Source organism: Prunus dulcis, chromosome 3 (genome assembly GCF_902201215.1).
Source record: "Prunus dulcis chromosome 3, ALMONDv2, whole genome shotgun sequence".
Lineage (NCBI taxonomy): Eukaryota > Viridiplantae > Streptophyta > Magnoliopsida > Rosales > Rosaceae > Prunus > Prunus dulcis.
In genome coordinates this window covers 19,507,709-19,528,107 of record NC_047652.1, presented here as the reverse complement: position 1 = coordinate 19,528,107, position 20,399 = coordinate 19,507,709, and the positions used below count along the sequence as shown (strand labels likewise).

At 36.1% G+C, this 20,399-nt stretch overlaps 3 pseudogenes; 1 reads left to right on the top strand and 2 right to left on the bottom strand.

The window, feature by feature from the left end:
- Positions 1-712: 712 nt before the first annotated feature.
- Positions 713-5,254, bottom strand: LOC117621941 (annotated as a pseudogene).
- A 4,050-nt stretch (positions 5,255-9,304) lies between these two features.
- Positions 9,305-10,843, top strand: LOC117621940 (annotated as a pseudogene).
- A 463-nt stretch (positions 10,844-11,306) lies between these two features.
- On the bottom strand, positions 11,307-15,700 carry LOC117622650 (annotated as a pseudogene).
- Between the last annotated feature and the right edge of the window lie 4,699 nt (positions 15,701-20,399).

Here is a 20,399-nt window from a genome sequence, read left to right as displayed (position 1 = left end):
ATCAGGGGGAGCGTGGTATTAATAAAGATCTTCATACACTATTGACTCACAGAAGCAGTGTCAACTATGATATTCAGCAAGCTGATCAACCGTATAGCTTAAAGATATTTTGCCAAGCATCAGGGGGAGCGTGCTGTCAATAAAGACCTTTACACACTGTACTCTTTTTCCTTCGTCCAGGTTTTTTTTATTTTTTTTTATTTTTATCCCACTGGGTTTTTCCGGCAAGGTTTTAACGAGGCAGTGTCGCACGCATGTCAATATACACAGAATTTTATGTTACACATGGTTATGTACTCTTTTTTCCTTCGACCAGTTTTTTTTTGTCCCACTGGGTTTTTACTGGCAAGGTTTTTAACGAGACATATTCCGTATCATTTGTGGTCTCCAAGGGGGAGTGTTGTAAATTATAAGGTGGAGCCCACATGTTGGAAGGCTTTGCCTACAAAAAGAACACATCCCACATTGTAATATACAGAGAATAGAAACCTTCAATACAGAGATCAGTTTCTCTACTTTCTCCATATCTCAATTCTCTCTCTACAATTTCCTCCGGATTTAGAACAGGGACATGGAACTTTATGGGCGCTTTACCCTTTGGGAGCAAGAATTGTTGTAACGGTGAATGCATATTGTTTCTAGTAAAAGTACTTCTAGGATAAAAGTGTTTTCAGTAAAAGCAGTTTTAGCAAAAACGCTTAAGAACAGAAAATTCACATCAAATTGAGTGTTTATAGAATTATTTTCAGCTTTTCAGCTTCGATCAATTTCGGAGGTCTGTAATTAAGAATCTAGTCAATTACAATGAAACCAGTGATCTTTGTCCCTTGTGCTCACGATATATAGGAATAGGATTTGCAATCAAAGAAATTAAACGATCTTTGGTGACCCCAATTGATGTTCCAATACCATCGCCATGTTGAAAGATAGAGTGAGCAGTCCGCGCCATATTGAGTGACATTTTTACAATTGATTTTGGTATCCTGCTAGTTTTTGCACTCTCCTCATTCATTTTCTTCCATGAATAGCAGATCAGATCGTTTATGTAGTGCTGTGCTTTTTCCTCAGATGTGCCTTTTTCTTCCATGTAACACTCTACGGCTTTAGCCACATCACCTCTCTCACTTTCAGCCTTTATAATTTGTGCAAAAAACAGAATAATTAGAAACTTAACTATCAAGTTTGCTAATAAGTTAATTAAGCTTATATATACATTACATATAGAAGATATTAATTATACGAGTTGTGCTAGCATCAATCACGCGTGAACTCGTGATGCAATGTCAATCATTTGCGCGAGTAACAATAGCATTTTTCTTGTTCGTTAGTTAAGTCATACGTTACCTTGGAAGTGCCCAAATCATCACTAAGTCGAGTCATGAGGGATGACCAATATACAATTTCAGAGCCATGCTTAAAGGACTCAAGTGAAGTTTTTGTGAGGTGGCTTCCTAATCCTTGCAACAAATAAGCATGGAGAAGAGCACCAGGGCCACCCACTGAAGTCCATGCGTTCTCTAAGTACTCTTGTAAAGTTGGTGTGTATCCTCTGTAAAACCACCGTGCCTCGACCAAATATGATTTACAAAGATTTACCCACTGCAAACAGACACCAAAAAAAAACAAAAAAACAAAAAAAAAACAAAAAAAACAGAAAAAAAGAAGACGTGTTTACTGTTAGTGGGATACGCAGACTAACATGGCAAATTTAACTTTGTGTGTTTGTAACTATTCTATTAAATTATTGGCAAGTATTAGATTCCTTTTCCTTTATGCATGATATATTATCAGGGGCGGAGGTACTCATAGGCCTGAATTGGCCTGGGCCTTCTACCATCTTCTCACATTATTGACTATATAAAGAGTATAGGCATAGATTACACAAAAAATCTCATAATTTTAAACTTTTGGGTCCCCCAAAACATCAAACTCTACCTCCGCCACTGTATATTTTATATATAAAATATATATATATATCAGTCTCTTTTTATTGAGGAACACCTGGGTCTCATACTAATTTGTTTTCAACGATCCAAACTATCTATTTTTTTAAGTCTGCATTCATAGATCATCCTTGCAAAAAATTGGACAAATTGAAAACTGTTTCGATATCCAATTATGTCCTACAAAATCAATAAATACGGTACTTCAAGAAAGTACTAACATTTCAATAATTCAATTGAGTGATCAAATGATATTGGATTCAAGTGATTTTTTTGTAGAAATGATCTTTAAAGGAGTATATAAAAAATAGACAATTTGGATTAGTAAAATACAATACGGCGTGGGCCCTACAAGAGTGTCCATCAAATAAGCTTATTTGAGGGATCCTTCAACTGAAGCTCTATATATATGAGAAGAGATGTGGATATACTTCCACCGTAATTACCTCTTTCTTAATATAAGGGAGGACGTCCAAACCATTATTTTTAAAAACGTTATCAGCTAATTCGTTGCCAAATTTGAGCATGGCAGCATAAACTGGCTTCATGTATTCCGGAAGCTCCTCCTTTGCTTCCATATTCCATCTGTGTAAAAACAACAACAAAAAGAAAAAAATGAGGAAGGAAAAAGAAAGGTTGAAAACTTGAAATGATTATTTGACTGAAAATTTAATCTAGGTAGGTAAGCTGTAAAGAGTCGGGAAAATGAATTAGAATTAGACTTAAGTCAAGAGTTCAATTATTTTCCATTATAACAAAGAAAAATAAATAATAACTTAGGTAGCATGTGTCTCGATTACCTACTAGTGAAGATGATTTCGTCGTAATTAATTATGTAACTTTGTATAGGTCAAAGAAAGGATTATGTGAAGACAATTGATGATTTAGCTTAGCTACAAGAAAACAAAAGAAAGAGTGTGTGTGTATGTGCTCGCCTCGCAAGCAAAATTCATACAAAAGCGTACAAATACGAAAATATATTATATTTGAATGTGATTGGTATTTATGTATCCCGTGCAGCAATGGCACCATTATTTCTAGGCTAAAAGTCTTTTTGGTCCCTGTAGTTTGGCACTTCAACCACTTTTGACCTTGTAGTTTCAATTTTGTCAATTTTGCCATTATAGTTTCGTATTTGTAGCAATTCAAGGATATGTTAGTATTCTTATCAATTTCTTTCACGATGTAAGAGGCAATTTCGTCAACCCAAAACCCTTGAGCATAAAAGCTTGTCTGAAATTCTCCCCATTTCATATTAGGGCTTGAAATTCAATCACTAATCCCAATGTTTGAAGAACCCTAACATCGTTAAAGAAATTGACAGGAATACTAATTGTCCTTGAATTGCTACAAATACAAAACTATATGGTCAAAATTGACAGAATTGAAACTACAGGGTCAAAAATGGTTGAAGTGCCAAACTACAGGACCAAAAATGACTTTTAGCCTTATTTCTATGATCTATGAATTATTCAGTGATTTTAAAAATTAAAAAGATTCCAAGGGGAAAAAAAAAAACATCTCAACTACATCTTACCGACATACTGCATGTGTAAAGTGCTCAAGCTCATCCAGAAATCCATAGACATCATACATGTCATCAATTATTGTTAATATGCAAACAAACTTGGTGAGGCCAATCCTGCATTCTGAGAATCGGGGCTCATAATTGATCCCCATTGCCCACAAGTAGTTCTCCATCAATCTATCCCTTGAGAAACTTGCCTTGTTTTTGAAATCCAAGTCTCTCCACCACCTGCATCATGCGTTTTGTGGACAACAATCAAATCTGATTAAACACATTCAGTCTAGTTTTTGTCAATGATGCAGTTTGCTTAAAATAATAAACATATATGTCTTGCCTTGATAGCTCCTTTATCTCCATTTGATATACTGATTGGACAAGATTATAATCCAACTTGGCCAATTCAAGCAAAGCCAGGCTCTTAGAATTGTCTCTTTCGTAGATATCGATGAAGTTCCGGGCTTCTATTCTTGGCATCCTCCAATGCAGGGGGGTTTCTAGTGATTGCTCTACTATTTGCTTCAATAAATTATCGTCTTCCAAAGTTCCTATTAATTGTCTCAAGTTTCTGGTACTAAAACTCTTGGCTTCTTCCAAAACATGATCTTCTTCTTCCCCAGGCATCTCAAGGTGTGAGGCTTCGTACAAACTCAAAAGTCCCTCCACGTCCTTGCTTAAGCTGTCTTTGAAGCTTCCGTCTCTACTTCTAAACTTGTTAAACACTTCTGTTCATTTGTCACCATCATCCACAAGTAAAGTAAGAATTGAAATATAGGAAAAACAGATGGTTCGGATAATTGCAGTAAAGAGATGCCATAGTACGTGAAATTTATACCTGGGCTAATGGAGATGCCATGTTCTCTTAGTATCCGGAATTGCAAGGCAACTGTGTGAAGATCATCTGTGGTACCGTGAGTGCTCGAAGAAACGAGACTAAGTAGAGCTGCATCGGTCTCTTGCTCAAAATGGTAGGCCACTCCCAACCGCTGCATTGAGTCGATAAGCTTTAAAAAGGAACAAGTGCTGGCAGAGCCGCCTTTGTTACTGGTGGATGCAGCCAGCAACGTTTCAGCAACGTTCTGCTTTAGACTCTCCAATCGTGTGGCATGTAATTCATACTGCATTGGATGAACATTAATATAAAAAAAATGATCATGATGCGTATGCATGAGACATGTGAAGCATAATCTAATTCAAAAGTATATGATTAATATAGTTAACGAAATGGCGTACGCACGGTGTAGTGAGTGGTGAAGGAGTCGATGAGTTTGTGGTCCCAAATGGTAGGATGGTACTGAGCTAATCGCCGTTGAGGCGCAGGAGGATTACTAATCTCCGTTGATGATGGTGATGATGTCATCGTGTTTCTTGAGACGATGAAGGAGGCAAATTGTTTTCCCCTGGTTCTATGCTGTAGAGCTGTTGGAATATGGATTAATCTTTGATAACTTGTGACAAAGGAGAGAGAGACCAACACCAAGGGCAAGGAGGGAGCAGTGTCTTAAATGCCGATATTATCGGCGATATTTCGCCGATAATATCGTTTTTTTGAGTGGGCGATATTTTAGCCCATATCCACTTAATTATCGTCAATATATCGATATTTTCGTCGATATTATCGCGATAATTTCGGAGGCGATAATTTCCTATTATTCGTGCTTTATTTGGGCAATTTATCGCGATATTATCGATAATATCGCGATTGAAACTGAAAAATACATTAAATTTGTTGAGAAATGGTGCTTTTGCCAACAAGGGGATTCGAACCCCTCTCAATTGCCTCCATCTATTGGGCCTTATCCACCAGGCTGCGAATCAACTTGTTAATAATGTTACGACGTGTAATATTTATAGTGTCTTAAACGTTTTGCAAGCTAATATTTTATCTAGGATAAATTTCCATTTAGAAAAAAAAAAAATCCCTAATATTATTTTATTATGTTTAATTTAGGCATATGTTTAATGTTACGAAGTGTAATATTTATATGGCCTTAAAAATTTATGCAAGCTAATATTATCTAGGATAAATTTCTATTTATTAAAAAAAAAATCCCTAATGATAAATTTAGGCATATGTTTAATTTTATTTATTATTTTATTATGGAGGTTTTTTTTTTTTTTTGTGTGTGGTTATATATTACGGAGTTGTATTATTATTCACTATTGAGTTTTAATATTGTTCATTATATGTGATACTAAGTTTTAACTTTAATAGGAATTCTTTCTATGTGGTAGTAAGTTACTCATATATATATATATTTTGTCAAGCTCATATATCTTATCATATGCAATATATTGTAGTAAATTAATATAACTAAAAAATTGTGGTGTGTTTAATTTTCTTTCACTAATTACTACATATTTTCTAAAGACACGGTGTTTGTCAGGTCGTTACATAATCAACTTAAATCACTCTAACCCACCATGCCATGCATTTTATTCCAGTTTTTTGTGATAAAATAATAGACAATTGACTAAATAAACATCCTCTAAAGTTTCAATAAAAATTTCCAAGTTTTTCTCACAATTTCCTTGATTTTTATTCAATTTTTATCGATATCGATATTTTGTCGATATTTCCATCGATATATCCGTGTTTTTGGACCACCGATATTTCCGAAACTCTCGATATTTTAGACCTTGGGAGGGAGAGAGGGAGGAGAACATAATATGTTTCACGGTTGTGTATTTAAGATTGGATACAATATAACGGAGACTACGAGCTTATATATACAATCCCGCTTACCTAAGTACCGACAACTCTAGATATTATAAGTGAGCAGTTTTATTGAAGCACGTGAAATGAGCATAAATTAATAAACCCAAGTATATTGTGTTGCAGGTTTTTTTTGCACGTTTTAGAGTAGCTTGGACTAGCTCCACTTTGAACCTTTGAAAGTCCTCTTACTTGGACTAGCTCCACTAGGAGACAAATCTTCTGCAAATCGTATTAATTGGGGGAGAGGAAGAAGATTGTAGGTGTTCGACGGGATGATCATTCAAGTAATGAACAGTTTGGGTTGAATATACTCGTTGATAAAAATAAAAAATAAAAAAAATAGGCTAATGGAGTCTAACCTAAGCGCGAAAAAAGATTTTCATTTATAGATGAATGATTTTAAGATCGAACTTCAATAATACATCGTAGTGCATGTGAGAAAAACTCTATTTTATCCTAACTTTGATCTTAACTTTCACAAAAAAAAAAAAAAAGAAATTTGGGATAGGACGGAAAAGACCATTCATGTCTCTATGAAGGACAAGGCTCCAGGTACTGTACTACTAACAAGCTAACCTAGGCTATAGCCTAGGAGACTTGTTTTTTTTTTTTTTTTTTTAAAACTAAAATAATACACTAGCCTTGGCCAATGTTATTAACTAATCTACATACGGCTGGCTAACCAAACAAAAAAAAACCCAACACTTTTATCGATCGGCTGCACCAGTTCCAAGGTTGCTTCTTCTCAACTTCATAGAGGTCTTTTTCCTCCACCATTGTATTGGGCTATTATTTTTTGGGGAATTCTAATAACAATTATGCTAATTTGAAAAATGACTATTTTGAATGTATATTATTTTAATAATAGCGGTATCGGATACGGAGTTTTTGAGGTGTAAGACTCATTATGTACTCTGTGTATTTTTTTGTTATCAATGAAATTTAGCCAACACCATTTTCAAATCCTGATCCGTCCCTGCAAGGCTCTTAATTATTGGTTGGATCTCCCAGCAGGGCAATCTACTTGGTTGTTTCTGTTTCATCTCCTGCTGGCAGTCTTAGTTTATTACGATTCCATACAATTTAGATTTTTCTTTTGATTTTTAGGGGGGACTATAACTTGTTTGTTTATTTATTTCTCCATGCGCAGAAATACATATTCGTTCATATATATCTGATGACGCCCGTTTTGCAGAAGCTCAGTCTAGGAAGGAAGCATGTGCCAAAAGACGATAAAACAACTAAGCACTGGTTCATTGGAATCTATGAATTTAGGAATCTCTACAATTTCTTCATTAGGGTCAACTCAACTATTCAAACAAACAAACAAGGGAACTCTTGTTGGCTCAATGCGCAATTTCTCCCACATGTTTTTTAAGTTTCAATAACACCTCTTTTCAAACAATAGTGAAAGACGGACATATAATTGTCGGTTGCCGACTTTTCAAGAATATAGACTCCCTGCCAAGAACCAGAAAGGCAAGCTAAATTCTGCTTGGGGGAGAGCTTGGCCGGCTCCATAAGTAAACCGTGGCAGAATTGCCAGTTATTATTACTGCCGCGTAGATAGTGCAGGACAGGCGGAAGGAAAACAATCAGGAGGCTAAACAGCTTCTTTATAGTAGGAGCAATGCTATTTAGACACACAACATTCACAGTCTTAGCTGACCACCTTATGTGGGAGAAATTATAGAATGGTACAATATCACCACGTCAGCGGGTGATACTTCCATTTATATATTGACACGTGTCTCTTTAAACCTCCACTAATTAAATTATTTTCCAGCTAGACATTAGGTATCATTTTTACCCTTTAGAACAAAACTAAAACAAAAAAAGAAAGAAGACGCCTGCAGCCAAGGTCTGCAGTCCTATACCCCCTTGCTGCCGCCCCCTTCCCTTCTTTTCCTTCATCTCTCTCTCTCTCTCTCTCAATCAGTTTATTTAATAGTTGGCGTTTATTGGATCATCTCTTGTCAAGGCCATGCGGGATTGCGAGCAAAGTTGGATAAAGAGAACTTGGATCTGGAGTTTTTGAGGGAGATGAAGTCAACCTAGATGAGGAGATTGAAGGATTGGAGAAAGGAATACATACAGGGAGGGAGGGCGCTGCAGAGGGAGACTGTGAACTTGACAGAGGTGGGAGGGACGACGCGACTGAGGGGGGCTGCAAACTGGACAGAGATGGGAGGCTGTGACAGTTTTTTTTTTTTTTTTTCTCTTTTAATTTTTATGAAGGGTAAAATTGTAATAAATGTCTAGCTGAAAAAAAAAAAGTATAAATTTTTTTTTCAAAATACACGTGGCAAATTCTAAATGGAAGTATCACCCACTGACGTGGTGATATTGTACCATTCTATAATTCTCCCTTATGTGGCCGCTAATAAGTCATGCCATATCAATTAATGAATGTTGCCCATGTGTATTTTATTCATTATTTATTCTCTTTTCAATAATCTTTTTTAAAAAAAAAAATTGAAAAAACCCACGTCCCTGGTAAGTGGCCTCACATATGTTCTCAATTCTTCCTCGCACCTCCACATCACTCCCTTCCTCCGTTGTTGCTGCACTGTGATAGGAGTATGGCTAGAACGTGGCTGTGATAGGAGTTTCACGTCTCCACAGCACTCCCTTCCTAATCTAGGTGGATCCTAGATTTTACCCAGGTATATAATATTTATTATATATATATATGTATATTATTTTGGTAGTCCTTCCAAGGTCAGTCGCTTTGTCTTAGCCATACAATACTAAATAAGCAGGATGTAGAAAACCATGTTGCATGAGGGATTGCTTATTTAAACAGCCAACCTTGTTCTTGTCTATCATAATTGTTCTTGTATAAGTGTTCTTAAATTACATACACATGCATACATATACACACATACATATATATATACCACGTCAGCAAACTAACGAAGTTTTTGACGGAACATAACGACAATGACCATTTGTGATCACACATACTAACCTTAAGAACCACGAATGACCAAAAAAAAAAAAGGATGCAATTTGATAGTTTCGTAAACCTTAGGGGCGTTTTGTGATATTAAGCCTATTAATATTTGGAATTATTTGGGATAGAAGAATTCTTCCAGAAGCCATTCAAATTTGGAAATGAGTGAAGAAAATGATGAGGTTGAGATTGGTGAGACTGGACTGGAGAATACAATGAGCCCAGAAGAAACAACACAAGAACCTAAGGTAAATATGATTTTTAACACAGCTGATGAGGTGCTTGATTATATAAAAAATATGCAAATCGAGTAGGTTTCCCAATGAAGAAAAGAACATCGAAGAAATGAGATTGTGGGGAGTTGAAATATGTGACTTTATCATGTTCTCGATTAGGGATCCGACAAAGTACAGCAAGCAATGTCCTAAAGCCATATCCAAGCATAAAATGCAATTGCAAGGCTCAACTTAGGGAAGGTAATGCTTGGATGGAAGGTGGAAAATGAACTAGGTCAAACTCGTTCATAATCATGGATTGAATCAAGACAATGATCGATATTTTTGAATGAATCGTGCAATAAGTTCATATATGAAAAGGAAGATTGAAGTGAATGATAGAACTGGAATAAAAGTAAATAAGAATTATACTTCAATGGTAGTTGAAGCCGGAGGGCATGAGAATATGGCATTCATGGAAAAAGATTGTAGAAATTACATCAACAAGGTTATAAGATTACAGCTTGGGGAAGGAGATGCAACTGCAATTCAAAAGTATTTCTTGAAGATGCAATCTCAAAATGCAAATTTCTTTTGTGCAATTGATCTAGATGAAAATGGTTGGTTACGGAATGTGTTTTGGGTAGATTCCAGGAGTAGGGCAGCATATGAGGAATTTGGTGATGCCATTACATTTGACACAACCTACTTGACGAATAAGTATGACATGCCATTTGCTCCATTTGTAGGTGTCAATCATCACGGGCATTCAATTTTGCTTGGATGTGGACTGATTTCAAGTGAAGATACTGAGACATTTGTTTGGCTATTTAAAGTGTGGCTGGCATGCATGTCTGGGCATGCTCCTTGTGGGATAATTACTGATCAAGTAGGGCCATGAAAAATGCTATTGAAATTGTCTTTCCTAACACTAGGCATCGTTGGTGCTTATGGCATATAATGAAGAAGCTTCACGAAAAGCTTAAGAGTTATAAACACTATGAATCTATTAAATTTGCCTTGAAGAACATTTTGCATGATTCATTGACCAATACTGAGTTTGAAGATCGTTGGAAAGAGATGCTTGAGAAGTATGAGTTACAGAGTAATGATTGGTTACGAGGCTTATATGATGAACGACGTCGTTGGGTGCCAAGCTTTGTGAAAGGAAGTTTTTGGGCGGGCATGTCTACCACACAACGAAGTGAGAGTATGAATGCATTTTTTGATGACCATGTAAATTCTAAGACTACCTTGAAGCAATTTGTGGAACAATATGAAAATGCATTGATGACTAAGGTAGAAAAAGAGAACCAAGCAGATTATAAGTCTTCCTCTGCAAATATCCGATGTAGCACCCATTACTTTATGGAGAAACAAGCTCAATGTGTTTACACTATTGAAAAATTCAAGGAGTTCCAAGATGAATTAACAAGTAAAATTATTGTGAGGTGGTTGATACCAAGGAAGATGGTGCGTTTTTAAAGTATCACATATCTGAAGATATGATACTTGTGGGGAAAAAAAGAGTGTAAACTTTACAGTTATATGCCATGAATTTGACAGCGAAGTCAAGTACAATTGTTCCAAGTTTGATTAGAGGAACATTATGCAGACATGCCATTTATGTCTTGATTAAGCATAAGATGGATTTAATTCAAGATAAAGCAATTGCTCCTCCCAGGAAAGGTTCTGGGTTCGAGTCTTAGCATCCATGTAGCGTGTGTGAGTTTAATATACTATCACCCCTCTCAATAGAAAAGATCATTAAAAACAAAGAAAAAAAGAAGAAAGAAAGATGGGACCTGGAACTTTATGGGCGCTTTACCCTTTGGGAGCAAGAATTGTTGTAACGGTGAATGCATAATGTTTCTAGTAAAAGTACTTCTAGCATAAAAGTGTTTTCAGTAAAAGCAGTTTTAGCAAAAACGCTTAAGAACAGAAAATTCACATCAAATTGAGTGTTTATAGAATTATTTTCAGCTTTTCAGCTTCGATCAATTTCGGAGGTCTGTAATTAAGATTCTAGTCAATTACAATGAAACCAGTGATCTTTGTCCCTTGTGCTCACGATATATAGGAATAGGATTTGCAATCAAAGAAATTAAACGATCTTTGGTGACCCCAATTGATGTTCCAATACCATCGCCATGTTGAAAGATAGAGTGAGCAGTCCGCGCCATATTGAGTGACATTTTTACAATTGATTTTGGTATCCTGCTAGTTTTTGCACTCTCCTCATTCATTTTCTTCCATGAATAGCAGATCAGATCGTTTATGTAGTGCTGTGCTTTTTCCTCAGATGTGCCTTTTTCTTCCATGTAACACTCTACGGCTTTAGCCACATCACCTCTCTCACTTTCAGCCTTTATAATTTGTGCAAAAAACAGAATAATTAGAAACTTAACTATCAAGTTTGCTAATAAGTTAATTAAGCTTATATATACATTACATATAGAAGATATTAATTATACGAGTTGTGCTAGCATCAATCACGCGTGAACTCGTGATGCAATGTCAATCATTTGCGCGAGTAACAATAGCATTTTTCTTGTTCGTTAGTTAAGTCATACGTTACCTTGGAAGTGCCCAAATCATCGCTAAGTCGAGTCATGAGGGATGACCAATATACAATTTCAGAGCCATGCTTAAAGGACTCAAGTGAAGTTTTTGTGAGGTGGCTTCCTAATCCTTGCAACAAATAAGCATGGAGAAGAGCACCAGGGCCACCCACTGAAGTCCATGCGTTGTCTAAGTACTCTTGTAAAGTTGGTGTGTATCCTCTGTAAAACCACCGTGCCTCGACCAAATATGATTTACAAAGATTTACCCACTGCAAACAGACACACAAAAAAAACAAAAACAAAAAAAAAACAAAAAAAGAAAAAGACGTGTTTACTGTTAGTGGGATACGCAGACTAACATGGCAAATTTAACTTTGTGTGTTTGTAACTATTCTATTAAATTATTGGCAAGTATCAGATTCCTTTTCCTTTATGCATGATATATTATCAGGGGCTGGCCTGGGCCCCTACCATCTTCTCACATCATTGATTATATAGAGAGTATAGGCATAGATTACACAAAAAATCTCATAATTTTAAACTTTTGGGCCCCCCAAAACATCAAACTCTACCTCCGCCATATATATATATCAGTCTTTTTTTATTGAGGAACACCTTTTAGGGTCTCATACGAATTTGTTTTCAACGATCCAAACCATTTATTTTTTTAAGTCTACATTCATAGATCATCCTTGCAAAAAATTGGACAAATTGAAAACTGTTTCGATATCCAATTGTGTCCTAAAAAATCAATAAATACGGTTATTCAAGAAAGTACTAACATTTAAATAATTCAATTGAGTGATCAAATGATATCGGATTCAAGTAATTTTTTGTAGAGATGATCTTTGAATGAGTATCTAAAAAATGGACAATTTGGATTAGTAAAATATAATACGACGTGGGCCCAGAGTGTCCATCAAATAAGTTTATTTGAGGGATCCTTCAACTGAAGCTCTATATATATAAGAAGAGATGTGGATTAGGGATGGCAACAGGTCGGGTAGGGGCCGGGTATGACAATACCATCCCCATCCCCGCTCTCCATCTCCGCCCCCGTCCCCGAACCCATCCCCGTTTATTAGGTTTTGGGGAATCCCCGTCCCCGTCCCCGTCGGGGGACTATGCCCCATACCCACCCCAAATCCCCTATTTTTTTGCATAAAAAAAATATTTGTCATACATTTTAACATTAAGTTTCATATTAAAATATCATTCAACACATCCAAATTAACTATAAAGTTCAACTCAACTATTCAAAATCACATAAATATGAAATTCCATGGAAAATTAGGAAGAATTAGGAGAGGCAAGTTAACTTATGGTTAAACATAAATATTATAATTATTTATTTATTTATTTATTTATTTAAATATAAACATATATTTTCGGGTCGGGTTCGGGGATGGGGAAGCCAATACCATCCCCTCCCCATACCCGTCGGGGACTTTTCAAGTTCGGAAATTCCCATACCCGATACCTATTTAGCCCCGAAATTTCCCTTTGTTAAGGTCGGGGACCCGACGGGGACCAGCCCCCACGGGAATTTTTGCCATCCCTAATGTGGATATACTTTCACCGTAATTACCTCTTTCTTAATATAAGGGAGGACGTCCAAACCATTATTTTTAAAATCGTTATCAGCTAATTCGTTGCCAAATTTGAGCATGGCAGCATAAACCGGCCTCATGTACTCAGGAAGCACCTCCTTTGCTTCCATATTCCATCTGTGTAAAAGCAACAACAAAAAGAAAAAAAATGAGGAAGGAAAAAGAAAGGTTGAAAACTTGAAATGCTTATTTGACTGAAAATTTAATCTAGGTAGGTAAGCTGTAAAGAGTCTGGAAAAATGAATTAGGATTAGACTAAGTCAAGAGTTTAATTATTTTTCATTATAACAAAGAAAAATAAATAATAACTTAGGTAGCATGTGTCTCGTGCGATTAGCTACTAGTGAAGATGATTACATCGTAATTAATTATGTAACTTTGTATAGATCAAAGAAAGGATTATGTGAAGACAATTGATGATCTAGCTTAGCTACAAGAAAACAAAAGAAAGAGTGTGTGTGCGCCATGCAAGCAAAATACATACAAAACCGTACAAATATGAAAGTATATTATATGGACGTGACTGGTAGCTCATGTATCCCGTGCAACAATAATGGCACCAGTATTTCTATGATCTATGAATTATTCAGTGATTTTAAAAATTAAAAAGATTCCAAGGGGAAAAAAAAAAAACATCTCAACTACATCTTACCGACATACTGCATGTGTAAAGTGCTCAAGCTCATCCAGAAATCCATAGACATCATACATGTCATCAATTATTGTTAATATGCAAACAAACTTGGTGAGGCCAATCCTGCATTCTGAGAATCGGGGCTCATAATTGATCCCCATTGCCCACAAGTAGTTCTCCATCAATCTATCCCTTGAGAAACTTGCCTTGTTTTTGAAATCCAAGTCTCTCCACCACCTGCATCATGCGTTTTGTGGACAACAATCAAATCTGATTAAACACATTCAGTCTAGTTTTTGTCAATGATGCAGTTTGATTAAAATAATAAACATATATGTCTTGCCTTGATAGCTCCTTTATCTCCATTTGATATACTGATTGGACAAGATTATAATCCAACTTGGCCAATTCAAGCAAAGCCAGGCTCTTAGAATTGTCTCTTTCGTAGATATCGATGAAGTTCCGGGCTTCTATTCTTGGCATCCTCCAATGCAGGGGGGTTTCTAGTGATTGCTCTACTATTTGCTTCAATAAATTATCGTCTTCCAAAGTTCCTATTATTTGTCTCAAGTTTCTGGTACTAAAACTCTTGGCTTCTTCCAAAACATGATCTTCTTCTTCCCCAGGCATCCCAAGGTGTGAGGCTTCGTACAAACTCAAAAGTCCCTCCACGTCCTTGCTTAAGCTGTCTTCGAAGCTTCCGTCTCTACTTCTAAACTTGTTAAACACTTCTGTTCATTTGTCACCATCATCCACAAGTAAAGTAAGAATTGAAATATAGGAAAAACAGATGGTTCGGATAATTGCAGTAAAGAGATGCCATAGTACGTGAAATTTATACCTGGGCTAATGGAGATGCCATGTTCTCTTAGTATCCGGAATTGCAAGGCAACTGTGTGAAGATCATCTGTGGTACCGTGAGTGCTCGAAGAAACGAGACTAAGTAGAGCTGCATCGGTCTCTTGCTCAAAATGGTAGGCCACTCACAACCGCTGCATTGAGTCGATAAGCTTTAAAACGGAACAAGTGCTGGCAGAGCCGCCTTTGTTACTGGTGGATGCAGCCAGCAACGTTTCAGCAACGTTCTGCTTTAGACTCTCCAATCGTGTGGCATGTAATTCATACTGCATTGGATGAACATTAATATAAAAAAAATGATCATGATGCGTATGCATGAGACATGTGAAGCATAATCTAATTCAAAAGTATATGATTAATATAGTTAACGAAATGGCGTACGCACGGTGTAGTGAGTGGTGAAGGAGTCGATGAGTTTGTGGTCCCAAATGGTAGGATGGTACTGAGCTAATCGCCGTTGAGGCGCAGGAGGATTACTAATCTCCGTTGATGATGGTGATGATGTCATCGTGTTTCTTGAGACGATGAAGGAGGCAAATTGTTTTCCCCTGGTTCTATGCTGTAGAGCTGTTGGAATATGGATTAATCTTTGATAACTTGTGACAAAGGAGGGAGAGACCAACACCAAGGGCAAGGAGGGAGAGAGGGAGGAGAACATAATATGTTTCACGGTTGTGTATTTAAGATTGGATACAATATAGCGGAGACTACGAGCTTATATATACAATCCCGCTCACCTAAGTACCGACAACTCTAGATATTATAAGTGAGCAGTTTTATTGAAGCACATGAGATGATAGATATTTTAAATGAGCAAGTTTTATTGAAGCACATGAAATGAGCATCAATTAATAAACGCATGTATATTGTATTGCAGTTTTTTTTGCACGTTTTAGAGTAGCTTGGACTAGATCTACTTTGAACCTTTGAAAGTCCTCTTACTTGGACTAGCTCCACTAGGAGACACATCTTCTGCAAATCGTATTAATTGGGGGAGAGGAAGAAGATTGTAGGTGTTCGACGGGATAATCATTCAAGTAATGAACAGTTTGGGTTGAATGTACTCGTTGATAAAAATAAAAAATAAAAAAAATAGGCTAATGGAGTCTAACCTAAGCGTAAAAAAAGATTTTCATTTGTAAATGAATGATGTTAGGATCGAACTTCAATAATACATCGTAGTACATGTGAGAAAAACTCTATTTTATCCTAACTTCGATCTTAACTTTCACAAAAAAAAAATATATATATATATTTGAGATAGGACGGAAAAGACCATTCATGTCTCTATGAAAGACAAGGTTTCAGGTACTGTACTACTAACAAGCTAACCAGGGCTATAGCCTAGGAGACTTTTTTTTTTTAAAAAAAAAAACTAAAATAATACACTAGCCTAGGCCAATGTTATTAACTAATCTACACAGGGCTGGCTAACCAAACAAAAAAAAAAAAAAAAACCAACACTTTTATCGATCGACTGCACCAGTTCCAAGGTTGCTTCTTCTCAACTCCATAGAGGTCCTTTTCCTCTACCTTTGTATTGGGCTATTATTTTTTGGGGAATTCTAATAACAATTATGCTAATTTAGAAAATGACTATTTTGAATGTATATTATTTTAAATACATGTTATTTTAATAGCGGCATCAGATACGAGATTTTTGAGAAATAAGGCTCATTATGTACCCTGTGTAATTTTTTTGTTATCATTGTCCTGATCCGTCCCTACAAGGCTCTTAATTATTGGTTGGATCTCCCAGCAGGGCAATCTACTTGGTTGTTTCTGTTTCATCTCCTGCTGGCAGTCTTAGTTTATAACAATTCCATACAATTTAGATTTTTCATTTGATTTTCAGGGAGGACTATAACTTTTTTTTATTTTATATTTCTTCATGCGCAGAAATACATATATATATATATATATATATATATGATTGGAGATGTAACTGTTGGCTACCATAGACATATATTGAAGTTTATCAAGAATTTCTTGTTCAGAAAGACCATCAATATTCCATTCATATAATTTATCGAAAGATATAGAAAATTGGCTTTGAGTATTTCGTTCTTCGAACTGGATATCAGGTGGCGTGGGCTTAGGATACCAATTTTTTGTGAGGCTAGTAGGGCTGACTCTGTTCGTTAATCTTTGTACTTGTGGACTTTGTTTGAGCTCAAGATTTTTAAACGCATTTTCAATTTTGGAAATATTACTAGACTCAGTATCTATGCTAATTGATTCAGACTCAGAGGAGTGATGAAAGGTGAATGATGGCTCAAAAGTTCCTAAAACTTTGACGCTTGAATCGACTTTCTCTTTATCCTTCCGTTTGGTTGGAGTTGATTCTTCTAACATTTTTTCGATTTTTGTCATTGTAGTTTTTTTTTAAAAGTTGGACTGGATTTTAGGTCCTGAAAGGTGACTAGTGGTTTCTGGTCATGTGGCTTAATAGAAATCTCTTTTGGAAGCAATTTGTCAACTTTTGTTTCTATCTTGTCTAATTGTTTACCTATGACGACTAGGCTTTGAGTTTTCTTCATCTGAGTTAGTGGGACTTTCTGGTTTAGACTCAAAGATTTTCTTTTTCTAAGCAGTTAATTAGATATTATTTTATCTCATAATTTTCAGTTTGTAATTTTTGACTTATTTGTCTTAACTCATGATTTCTTTTTTAACTGATTTTACTTCTAATTGTAAGTCCTGTAAAGTAACTTCTTTCTTTTTCTTAAATTTTTCTAAGGTTGTGTTCAGATTTATCTTTTGAGTAGACTGTTTCGGTTCTTCTTGGCTAATGACTTTTCTTAATTTCTTTAGGTATTCAGATTTTAATTCTGGATTTTCAACTTTACTTATTAGATCGATTAGTAATTCTTCTTGTTCTTCCTGTTTGGTAAGGACATTGATTGACTTAGATTTACAGCAATTATCTTGGCAACCAAATTGGATTCTGGGGGAACTGGGTTGTGACTCAGAAGAATATATTTCAGAGGACTGAGTATGGCTAACCATGGTTTTGTCTTCACTAGACTCAGAGTTTCTTAACTCAAGGACTTGGATTAATTTGTTTTTATCTTCATTCGTGATTTTCAATTGTTTGATTGTATCTTTAACTTTACAATTATTAGCGTAATGGCCATACTTTTGACATTTATAACATTTTACTTTTCTTTTGTCGGTCTTTTTCTTAAAGCTGCTATTCTTATCTTTACTGTAATTCTTTTTCCAATTTTTCTTAGGGGAAAATCTCCTTTTACTATAAAATTCTTTATTTTCATTATTGTGTTGAAATGACTGTTTTTTACGAGAATAATGACGAGTTTTTCTAAATTGTCGGCTAAAATTATTCTTTCTAGACGGAGGAATAGACATCAACAAGGGGTTTTCAATAGACATAAATGTAATATATATATATATATATATCTGATTACGCACGTTTTGCAGAAGCTCAGTCTAGGAAGGAAGCATGTGCCAAAAGACGATAAAAAACCTAAGCACTGGTTCATTGGTATCTATGAATTTAGGAATCTCTACAATTTCTTCATTAGGGTCAACTCAACGATTCAAACAAACAAACAAGGGAACTCTTGTTGGCTCAATACGTAATTTCTCCCACATGTTTTTTCTCTACGAAGGAGGAGTATTTTTAAGTTTCAATAACACCTCCTTTCAAACAATACTGAAAGTACGGACATATAATTGTCGGTTGCCGACTTTTCAAGAATATAGACTCCCGCCCAAGAACCAGAAAGGCAAGCTAAATTCTGCTTGGGGGAGAGCTTGGCCGGCTCCATAAGTAAACCGTGGCAGAATTGCCAGTAATTATTACTGCCGCGTCCAAGAGTGCAGGACAGGCGGAAGGAAAACAATCAGGAGGCTAAACAGCTTCTTTGTAGAAGTGAGGCAAAACTGGCACAAAAAAAAACTGCCTAATTCTAAATACAAACATCCTGCATAAACATCAGCGGCACAACACAACTATTTCGAAAGTGCATCACTATGAACCTGTCGGCCCAGATACGACAGAGGAGGACGCTGTGGAAAGTTTCATATCAATGCAGATGCAGAAGGGACTAGTATCCAGCACATTTGAAATCATAGACTTTATACAAATGCTTACCTAGATGTTCAAGCTCTAATTAACCTATATGTTATGCATTATGTTTTGAAAGGGGAGGTGTAGATGCAAGGCGTTTTTGGTCTCGTAAGGTGAGGCGCAAGCCTTGAAGCGTTGAGGCGTAAGCCTTTTGAGACATGAATTATTTTTATAAGAACATTGATAAATAATACAATATAATTAAAATGAACCATTAATTGAAGCTTAATAATCAATCAAATATAATTAAATATAAGTAATAATTATAATAGTCAATCTTAAAACTCAATTGGTCATACAATTGGGAGGGAGGCTGGTTCCTAAATTGGGGGGAAGGTTAGAGCTGAATAGATATGCGGCTGAGAAGAATGAATTTGGGGTTTAGGTATGTTTGATTGTATTGGGTAGGAGTGAGAAATTGATTTGTTAAGGCAAATAATAACTTTTGGAAAAAACTAAAAACAAAAAAGTTTAAAACAACACCCAAAACGCACAACTTCATTAAAACCCAAAGGTAACCCAAATTCCTCGCGCAGCTACGCCTCACATGGCAGAGCACATGCCTTTCTACACCTCCTCGTCGATGCACGCGCTAAGTGTGCAAACAGCTAAACAAGGGAACGCCTGAGGCAATTTGCTCCCGCCTCGCTCAAACGCGCGCTTCGAGGCGTGCCTACACATGCCTTTGAAAACACAGGTTATGCATACCAAGCACATAATGTTCATTCAACTTAAGCATCATAGCCAGCTTCCCTATTTGACACACGAGATAAGTGGGAGGATTTTCCCTATCCTATCCAAGTTAAAAAGACCCCTTACTATATGCTGGTTCTATCATGTTAACCATTAACTCTACTCGCTCTTACGAACGTGTATAATAATTAAAGACCACATTTGAAAGGAATCTCAATTCCATAAAGAAAGCTTAGTTAGTTAAATTACCAGTCCCTACACTGGTTCTTCAGACAACAGAAAGGAATCTATTCAAGACCCTCAAGAATATCAATCAGGAATAAGATTTAGAAAAGCATCACAATTCCATTAAAAAAAACTTGTATCATGTGCCTCTTGTAAATAAACATCGAATTAGTAGTTAGTACATGAACTATTGGACTTGCAAGCCAGTTTTACAGAGAGAAGTTCTCCCCATGGTTTCCTATCATTTGGTACCATAGCATCCACATGCAGGGCATGGGCTACAATTCCATTGTAGAGCAACCTTAGGGAGGACTTTTATCTGTAGAAAGAAGGACGCCCCCCTATAATTCCACATCTAAGAATG